The sequence below is a fragment of the Magallana gigas genome, chromosome 6, assembly GCF_963853765.1.
Source record: "Magallana gigas chromosome 6, xbMagGiga1.1, whole genome shotgun sequence".
In the NCBI taxonomy this organism is placed as follows: Eukaryota; Metazoa; Mollusca; class Bivalvia; order Ostreida; family Ostreidae; genus Magallana; species Magallana gigas.
This window is the reverse complement of record NC_088858.1, coordinates 55,454,845-55,464,960: the sequence shown is the minus strand read 5'-3', so window position 1 is coordinate 55,464,960 and position 10,116 is coordinate 55,454,845. Positions and strand designations below refer to the sequence as shown.

General features: G+C 32.3%; 1 protein-coding gene and 1 long non-coding RNA gene across 3 annotated transcripts in view; one reads left to right on the top strand and one right to left on the bottom strand.

Annotated features, from left to right (window-relative positions):
• The window catches only part of LOC105325979 (adenosine deaminase-like protein), a 119,435-nt gene that overhangs the window by 86,407 nt on the left and 22,912 nt on the right, over window positions 1-10,116 (top strand). The window lies entirely within an intron of this gene.
• LOC117688738 (uncharacterized) lies at window positions 289-7,041 on the bottom strand. Its single transcript, XR_010715213.1, has 2 exons — window positions 6,745-7,041; window positions 289-3,924 (listed from the first exon to the last, which is right to left on the bottom strand). It is a non-coding gene; the product is annotated as an uncharacterized lncRNA (long non-coding RNA).

The window sequence follows — 10,116 nt, the reverse complement described above, 5'->3', positions numbered from 1 at the left end:
AGTGAAGAGGGATAAAGCTTTGTAGCTGATGTAATCAGAGTGAAGATTGTTTCACACAGTTCACAAAGCATACAAAATATGAAACGTAAAATATTATTATTTAATTAGTGTTTATTGTAACGTTAATCGGCATTACCATGATGTACATGTTCATTGATAGTTTTCACACTGACCTTCGTTGAAATCATCCAGGTATTATGAAATACGGTATTAATAAAACATCTGTCGAAGTATCTGCATCTTATTTTGTTCCGTTTTTAGTATAAGGTACAAATCAACAATACCAGGTAATGTAAATATTTTATTAAGTTTTGTCTCATACGTGTGATGTATATTACCCGTGTGATAAACCTTTGCTATATCAAAGCCTCCTATGTTGACAGGTCACAACACAAACTTTTATTGAGTTTTTTGTTTCTCTACCTTTTTGCTATGTTGGATTGAAGTGAATTTAATAAGGGACCAATTTGGACAGGTGATGAGAAGCTCCAATGTTTGATAGCAAATAAATTCAGAGTGAAAAATGAACTATTATAGGTCTGGACATTGTAACATACGTATTGAACTATTATAGGCCTAAACACATTGTGTTTGACCAGTAAATACAGTTCCTAGTTCAATTACACTGTACACACTTAATGTTGGTTGCGAATTCTGTTATTTAAGAAAGCACTTGATACGTGTTCTCTCAGTCTACCCAGCTAATTATGGGTTCTCACTTAAGCTTAAAGTACATTTGCACGACAATTGTTCAAAGTTCCGGCCTTGGAATCTTAACGATCTTCATAAGGAGATTCTTTCATTTAATAGACATTTTTAATGCATCTTCTTCTGCCCTTTAGCGACGTTTATAGCAATGGTAAATATATACATTAAACGTAATATTGAAACTTAAAAACTTGAAGACACAAAACAGTTATTGTTGGTAAGGGTCCAGGATTAAGGAAGAAAGAGAACACTAAACGTATTACAATATAGCATAAACCAAACCAAATGCATGCGGATTAAATAGTATTATTATCAATCCACAATACTAATAATAGAATTGCAGGAAACAGTTTTATTAATTTTTGTTCACAAAATACAAGGAAGGTTTTAGAATGAAAATGTATAACTATTTTCGTGATCATAGATTTTCTTATAGTACATTTTTAATTGAAAGGGAGCTGTACTGATTAAGTGGTAGAACTATATTGCAAAGTATGGAAAGGTGGTGATTTTTTTAATATAGGAAAAAGGCAAGACCCGAATTGTAAAATGAAATGGACCAATACATTATCAAGACACAGTTTTGGCAAAAAAGAATAGTTATTCATAAAAATGATGTGTTTAAATGGTAATAATAATTAAGAGTCAAAACTATCTGAGAATGGTTTCATAGTAAGATCGCAAATTGTAGCATTGTTGTTCTTAAGAAGAAGAATTTTAAAAATGTTCCCAATATATTTCACTGTTAAACTTTGAAAACTTCCAGGTTGGTTAAAGTGGCAATTATTAAGGAGAAGAACTAAAAATGAGTAATCATAGGGTTTTGCAAAATTAGCATCAACAATCCTCAAATTTGTAGCGTTTCCGTGGCTATTTTTTTTTAGTTGAAAAACAATGTGTTTGAAATACACCTTGCGATAGCTTCCTAAATCAGTAGAGAATTACTTAATCATGATACGAGGACGAGCATATTTTTATCAAAAATTATGATTTTATAAATTTAATTCAATAAATAAGGACAAAAGGCCAAGGCGGATTCAAACTCATGATATGTAGTTAACAAGTCCGATAGTTAACCACCGAGCAGTCATGATATAGTTAGATAACAAGAGAAATTTCCCTAAACTTAACTACCACATGATGGCATTTAAAACAAAGCTCTCACTAGTAACAGTTACTGTTTAAAAAAACTTAAACTTCAGTAGCATGTAAATCTCGAATTCTCTGTATGGTAGCAATTTGTATTTTATTGAATGGGTCTTGTCTGAGCGATTGTCGGTATGAGTACAGAGCAGCCTGAAAGTTCCCCGCTATCTGATGACAAATCCCAAGAACTTCCCAGGAGATGTCGTCTGGTGTAACATGAGCTGATTGCCCCTGATCGTGTTGAAGTAGGAGATGAAGATGGTGTAAAATTTCTCGTGCTTCCATCGTATCAACATATCTTTTGCACAAAAACTCTAACATGTGTAACAATATCAAAGGTGGAACATACAATACAGGGGGACTATTTTGTATTCTAGAATGCTGTTCTGCCATTAATTCTTTGATGTAACATATTTTATTAATTAGTTTGATATCCCATACTAAAGCCTGCCTCATCTTTGTTGACAAGGACCGCCCCCTACAACCTCAATATACTTATCTATGTCTACTTGTCTTCTATACATCAAATGAGGTTGTTCTAACTTGACCTTTGTCATCTCTATAACAGATAAAGCTTCCTTATATCTGAGTGTCTTGTAGTAATACATAACGAGGTACAACAAGCCAGAAGCGTTCCCAAACCTAGCTGATAGTTTCAGCATGTGACAGGACATTGTGTCTGCAATGTACATCGTTTTATTGCCTGCAGTGTAATTGTGCATATTGCTTAATATAAAAGCAGTACTCTGAAGAATGGTGGTTATAAGTTTTTGAACGGTGACAACTTGATACTGAGTAAGGGGTGAGCGAATCAAATCTTCCGCAGTTAGCAGGGCTACCATACAGTGTTGTAAGTTTGGTGGGTGCAGTATATCACTTTCTATTATTTCATGAAAAAAGTCTACATCAAATTCAACCTCAGACACAACAGTACGCACATGCACCTGAATACTGGGATTGCAAAGGACTTGAGTCATAGCGATTCTAATTGAGGGACTGTGAAGCAGCAATGCGATACCCTTTTTATACAATCCATACAGTTGTCTGAATAAGTTTTTCTGTTCATGAATAAAAGATTTGCTCAGAAAAATGTTATTTTGTGGAATAAAGAAATTAGGACAGACTCCCTCATATACCCATCTTAGAAGAAGTTTGAAGCATATCCAAAAACCGTCTAAAATATTTTGTGGACACCACTGACGTAGCGTGCTTTGTTGAATGGCCCATAAAACTGATGTTTTAATGTGATAGGAACAAAGTAGTTTTTCTTCGTCGCGTATTCCTTTATTGATTATTTCTTTAAGAAATAATTTAAGCAAGCCATAAATTAAGAACTGTGTGTGATTCATTGCATAAACGAGTTTGTGTTCTGCCTGCGAAAAAGAAACTCCCCATTCATTATCTGCTTGGTTTCCTAGTTTGTGTCCTATTGCAACGAAGTGACATCCACTTTTTACAATGTCATCGACGACATTTGGCGGTGGCCAAGAGTGGCATCTGTCTATCCATGAAGATGCAGAGGGAGGCCAAAAATCACATACAAAACATCTTGCAAGGTCGTATTCTACATGACCAATAGAACCACTGCTACATGGTCCATGTGATGTTGATTCAGGAAAAAAAATGTTTTGTATAATTTGTTTGTATTTAGAACTTGAAATATAAAGTTCTCCATTCATCTGTACACAGGCCGGCAATAAGAATAGTTGAGCATATTCTGATGGTAGCCGAAGTAAGTAGAATCCAGGTGGACTTTGCGAACTGTCACAAAAAATCAGCGTCTGTCTTTGTGTGGAGTACAGCTGAGATTGAGAGTAGTCCCATATCACTCGGTAATCAGATGGCCAAAACATAATATCAATGTCTGATCCACGTAATCTTAATCCTTCCTTTTTACTTCCTCTTACCATTATTTCGAGCTGGTTTCCTATTATCAGTTTTGCTATCTTATTCATCAAACAATCTATCTCATTTATTCTATCCCTCCGGGAGGCCACTTGTTGTGGTTTCCCTATTTCTTGACACATCCCTGCATACATTGACTCAGATATTTTCTTAATAGACATCCTACTGAAAATTAAAAAGAAAACCATAAAACTCGCCAGCCTCGTTTAAAGAAATTTTAAAATTAGAAACGTCGTTTTACCAAAACAAAAATCAAATTTACAAACATTATATTCATTTTTAAAACATGGTGATTATAATGTTTTTAAACAAAGATATTCGTTTTTTGTTAATTCAATAACATTTATTGATTTACAACTACCATTTTGGCATACAGTCATTCACAATGATATCATGACACTCAACACAGACTAATATATTTAAAGTAAAAAATATGCGATAAACAAATTCTTTAATAAACAACATATCCTTTCCTCTAACAGCTGTTGTTGTTGTGGGATTAATACTTTTTCTCACGGGATTTTCACTGGTATAAATATAAACATTGAAATTGTATTTTCCGCTGTGTTTGTTATGTCGAAAAAATACATTGTAATGACTTGTATAAAAAGAAACATGGAGGCAAATGCGACATATCATTCATTGAAATTAATTGAGGACTAATGTTATTTAATATAAAAAGATTTATAATTGAAAGGTATTTAAGAGAAACAGCATAACAGCAAGTTTCTTTACAATAAATAATATAAAAATAATGTTATCACCTTCTCTCTAAAAAAAAGTATAGAAGGATAAGGAACGGCGCATGTGTATGTGCCTCAATATCTCATAGGTTTATAATCTACAATGTTGTTTAAACATCTGGCTGCAGAGACAAAGAATATATGTCCTTTTACTGCTGGTTGCCAGAGGGACATGTTTATTTCTCACAATGCCATGATCCTGACGTTTTCCTCATTATCTGTTTTATTCAATTTCATATTATTTATTCCGCTTGCCTTATTAAAAGGAACTTATTTCTTTCTAATTTTGTAATACCGAACTTTTCCTTTAAGCGATTCATACAGTTCCCAATTTTATCTGCGCAGTAACATTTTATTTGTCCAGCTTGAATTGGGGGTTAGAAATATATATTAAAAAGTGTACACACAGCAGAATAACTGATGAAAGGTTATCTATTTCTGTTTTTTTTTAAATGAAAGTATTATTAAATTTTCGTTCTCTCGATTTACGCATTTTAGTAGTTCAACTGTAAAAATAATTGAACCAAGGAGAATCAAATTCCAAATTGAGAACCCACAAAATTAGTCGTGTTTATAAATGGAGGAATACAGTTGTTTAAATAAATGCATCTGTTTATTGTTTTTTTTTTTGTGTTGGGCTAGGAAGGAAATGAGTAAGTGAGGAAGTGATCGGATATTTGAAGTCAGTTTAAAAACTACACGAACATGTTGCTTAGGTAGAATATTTAATGACACAGACGAATACATTGCCATGCATGGTTTAAAACAAAGTCCACTAACATGCGGTTATTTATATATATATATTTTTTAATTTGAAAAATGTGATTGTGTTTGTCGACTACTTAGGACATGTATTCATCGCGCAGTTGGCACTTACTCCACGACTCGTTGGCGTCATTATAATGAGCGCACTTATTTTTTTTGTGTGTAATCCATGTAGATCATTTTATAGTTAATAAACAATAATCTTTGCATACCATTATTTTTACAAGTTTGGATGAAGGAGTTCAGATTGAGACCAACAAGAGAGATTTTTTTTCTAGCACGAGAAAGTGTTTTTAAAATGTGTGGTTTACTGTGCGATTTGTATATTCTGTATAAAAGAAACAAATAACAGAGTACACACGTAGCTGTTGATGATACATTTGTTGGCATAATAAGCACGCTTTTTAATATTTTAAACACAAAGTAATTTATCATTCTATGTGAGATTTCAGTACTGACGGTAAAGCTAAATTAGAAATATTAAAAATGGGCTTGCTTTTGTTTGGCACCAGTTAAAAAAAAGAAACTAACATTTATTTTGCACTTGACTGCGATTGCAAGTATGCAATGTAATAAATTTGTTGCTTGATTGTGAGGGAAATTTGAAGAATTTTTCCCCCGTGAAAATCATATTTCCCGAGGTAAATATGATTTTCTGGGGGAAATATCTTCATATTTCCCTAGCGTTCAGGCAACAGACTGTTTATTATATCAAATTACACGTGATCATTTAGAATATATCGGTTGTTATTGTTTTTCAATTCAAGTAAAGTAATAGCGTAGTTAATGTTTTGCGGTTTCTCCTCTTTGACAGTTTTCTGAAATACAAAAGAGTTAAAACGATTTTTTTAAATAGAATTAACCATTTAATAACCTCGAATGCTCATTCTCGGGATTTTTCATAAGCATGGAATGACAATTCGATGGGGTGGGATATGATGAAAAGTATGACGATGAAAGGGAAATGTGAAGTTTTATTGCCCTAGCACGGAATTTTCTAGAACGAATCAGATGTCGCGATATAGAATAATCATATTGAGGTGTAATAATAATAATGATAATCGTTTAATGTTAACTTGATCTATACCTCATTATGCATCTTCTTCACGATTTATTATCATCTTGCTCAAGACTACTTGAACGAGTGTTGTACTAAAAATCACGAGGTAGGTCTATGATTTTGTTAGATGCATCAATGAACTATATATATAATACAACAATTGGGGTGTATATGAAAGGTAAAATTGTTCTTTAACAGTTTATATTATTTATTTGTATATCGAAGATTCTAATTAATAAATAAAATAATTAACTTTTTATAAACAAAATATGTTCCGAAACTCTGTTTTAAAACAAAACAATCTTTCATAATGCCCTAGCTTCACGTTGGAAAAAACACACGACGCGATCAAATATATACTCGTAATCCAGCTTAAACTTTATATCTTTTTTTAATGAACGTCAAATGTTACTTTACCTTTGAGACATCTTCTAGAATTGATTCCAAAAACTTATCTATCATAACCCTTTGTAGAGTCGATGGTTGGAACAGAGAGTCTGTGTTCATATACGACGTATGTTTTCACTGAACGCCCGTGCATGTGAATAATAGGTCCAAGGATGTCATATTTATGCAAAATATTCATATTGCTTGGCTCATACGTAACAACAAATTGAAAAATATCCTTATACGGTTCCTTATTTCTAAAACCACTTGCCATATTGCATGGTGAAACTGCAATGCACTATTAATTTACATCAAGTTGTCCCAAGAACCGCCGTTGAGATGGGTCTGGCACCTGATACCGTCATAACGGTGAAATATATTTTATTTTGTTATCTTAACTTAAATAATCCTTAATGAATAAGTCAAAAATAGAAGAAATCAAAGTGATGAAGTACTGACTGGAGTTGATTTTATCGATTATCGTTTGTCTTGCATGGCAATTAGTTTCTAGTTTGTATTTGCATTACGCACATTTTTATAATATGAATTTTTTTACTTTCCGACAGGAATTTCGAGCAACCCTATATGGATCATGTTGTGTAATATTTAAAGATAGATTTCAACTACTAGTATATATTAGTTATCGAAACAATTCTAAAAATTGTATAGATCCAAGCACTATTGATATCGAACTCTAGTCTCGTTTACCTAGACGCTCGGCTGTCTCCGTTAATATCCGACAAGCAAGAGAGCCCCCTTTCTCCTTGTCGCAGATTTACGGAGACAGCCGAGCGCCTGGTCGAACGAGACTATATTAACTCTGGCGTAGTAATACATGAGACTACAAAAATATCTAAATTGTTCGTAGTATATAAAATCTGAGAATTTTCAAAGTGTTTATAGATAAGTGTCCTTGAAAAACAATGTTTCAGCATACATTACATCGAATGTTTTCTATTATTTTCAAGAACTTAGTCTTGTCAGCGGTGATGATATGTGCTTAGGTCCAAACACTGTTTCGCTTTCAGTTTGCCAGAGTAACTGCATAGGAAAGTTGATTAAAATCAACTACCAAAAATCTCTAAACACACAGGTTGGACCATTTTTGCCGAGCACCATAAGATTTGGTACCAAGCGATTTTAGTGACCAAATGAAATGGCGAGAAAAAAATTATCAACTTATTAGGTACATATTTCACACGAGATATTAAGTTTTGTGGTTCCATCTGTTCTTTTACAATTAAATTGTGTTAATTGTCATTAGATAAAGATTATATCATTAACTTCCAAAAAAGGACATTTTTCTTACTTAACTGTTAATTGCTAAAAACGTTCTTTCTATCAAATTTATCTGTGTCTAACACAACTGAAGTAAGAAAAATCACTAACCAATAAAGATGTCATTTTTAGATTTAGTCTTTTTTTTTCAGACTGACCTCTCTATTGGGTCAGAAGATTAAAAAATCACATCAATCCAAGGAAGGAAAGTGTAAGAAAGTCTTCGTTTCGTTGGATCAATTGGGTGTGTTATCTTCCTCGTACCTTTGACTTTAGCAAAGCGTCAACTGCTGGGATTAGTTGGTTTGCTATATTGTAGAAAATATTACTATAACACTATTGTAAATATACATATATTTGTTTTCTTATTATAATACATTTTTTATATAGTTTTAATCCAATTAAATAGGTTTCTGTGGGTTTATATAATACAGATTATTTGCAAATATTGAGAAAAAAAACCTGTTGTGAGATCCCTATCTTTTGACACATTCTCGCGTCCACTGAATCTGACTTTAGCCATTATTCTAGGAAAGAAAAACACACGTGAAATGTAATTAAACATTTTACACATCTTTTTGTTCGTTTCAGTTATTTGTGCATAAAAAGAAAAACTTCAAAATGGATTGTTATTAATTTTAGTAACACAGTTATCTGTCGGTCGTCGCAAGATTTTCTGGCGGCTTCCAAATAAAATCTAGGTCTTACTGTGTTGAATGTAAGTATTTAAAACTTGTTACGCTTTTGCATCAAAAACAATAGAAAGTAACCAACATTAAGCATGTTATCTTATCTTCTACTGTCACAAAGTCTTCTTCAAGTTTACAAGTTTACAATATCATAAATTACTATCCAGGCAGCTATCATAATTAATATATATATATATATATATATATATATATATATATATATATATATATATATATATATATATATATATATATATATATATATATATATATATATATGTATGTATGTATGTATGTATGTATGTATTTATGTATGTATGTATGCATGTATATATATATATATATATATATATATATATATATATATATATATATATATATATATATATATATATATATATATTGATCAATTTGTCACCCAAATACGAACATAGACCGGACAGATCCTCGTAGGTCAGAAACAGAAATTTATCTTGTGGCCGCCCAATATTATGTATCAGAGTTATTTTTTCTTACTAAAATCTTTTTTTTTTAAAATAGGGAGCATTTGGATATTGCTTAATTATGAATCTGTCTTTATTTGCGTCATTTCCCGCCGTATGTCGATGAGAGAAGTGACGTACATGTAACTGTTAACTTATTTTAATTTATAATAATAATATGTTAATTTATGGCAATATAAGAGTGTTTTGTGTGTGCCTGCTACGGATATGAAAAACTATCTACAGCGATTTATTTACAAATTCGGTGTTTTAAGTTCAAAATCAGTTGAAGAGAGTGAAAAATTAAGTAAATTTCAAAGTCATATCTTGTAACCAATTTCTATTCATGTTTACGGGGGGGGGGGGGGGTCATTTTTCTATGGGGGTGATTTTTGTTCATGTTTAACATGAAGAAAAATAATCCCTTGGTCTTTTTTCTTCAGAAAAATCCAATTATTCTTCAGCTAGGGGGGTCATTATTCTACGTCGAAAAATGACCCCCGGTCATTATTCTACGGGGGTCATTATTCTTCATTACACCGGCATTAATAGCATGAGAGAGAGAGGTTCATTTGTCCATGTCACCAGGCCCTACCTTTAATTTAATTAGAGGGTCCGTGTTTGCTCTGCACCTGTTCTTGGGATTTTGTGATCACTGTTGTGTCCATTTGAAACATCCGGCAAATTTTTCTATTTGTGCACGCATTGCGTCTAGCTTTACTTCTTTTACAATGCAAGAACAACCTCATTTAAATCTTTCATTAAACGTAGATTACTAAAAATGTTTTTCTCCTTTTGCCTAAAAAAAATTATACAGTTACATACATATTGATTCAAATCAGGTTTTCTTCAAACATGCGTAAGAATATTAATTGGAAGTATAATTTGCCTACTAAACGTAATGCTTATTCATGCCGTGCTATTTCGGAAATCAACACAACCGTTCTCTTTGT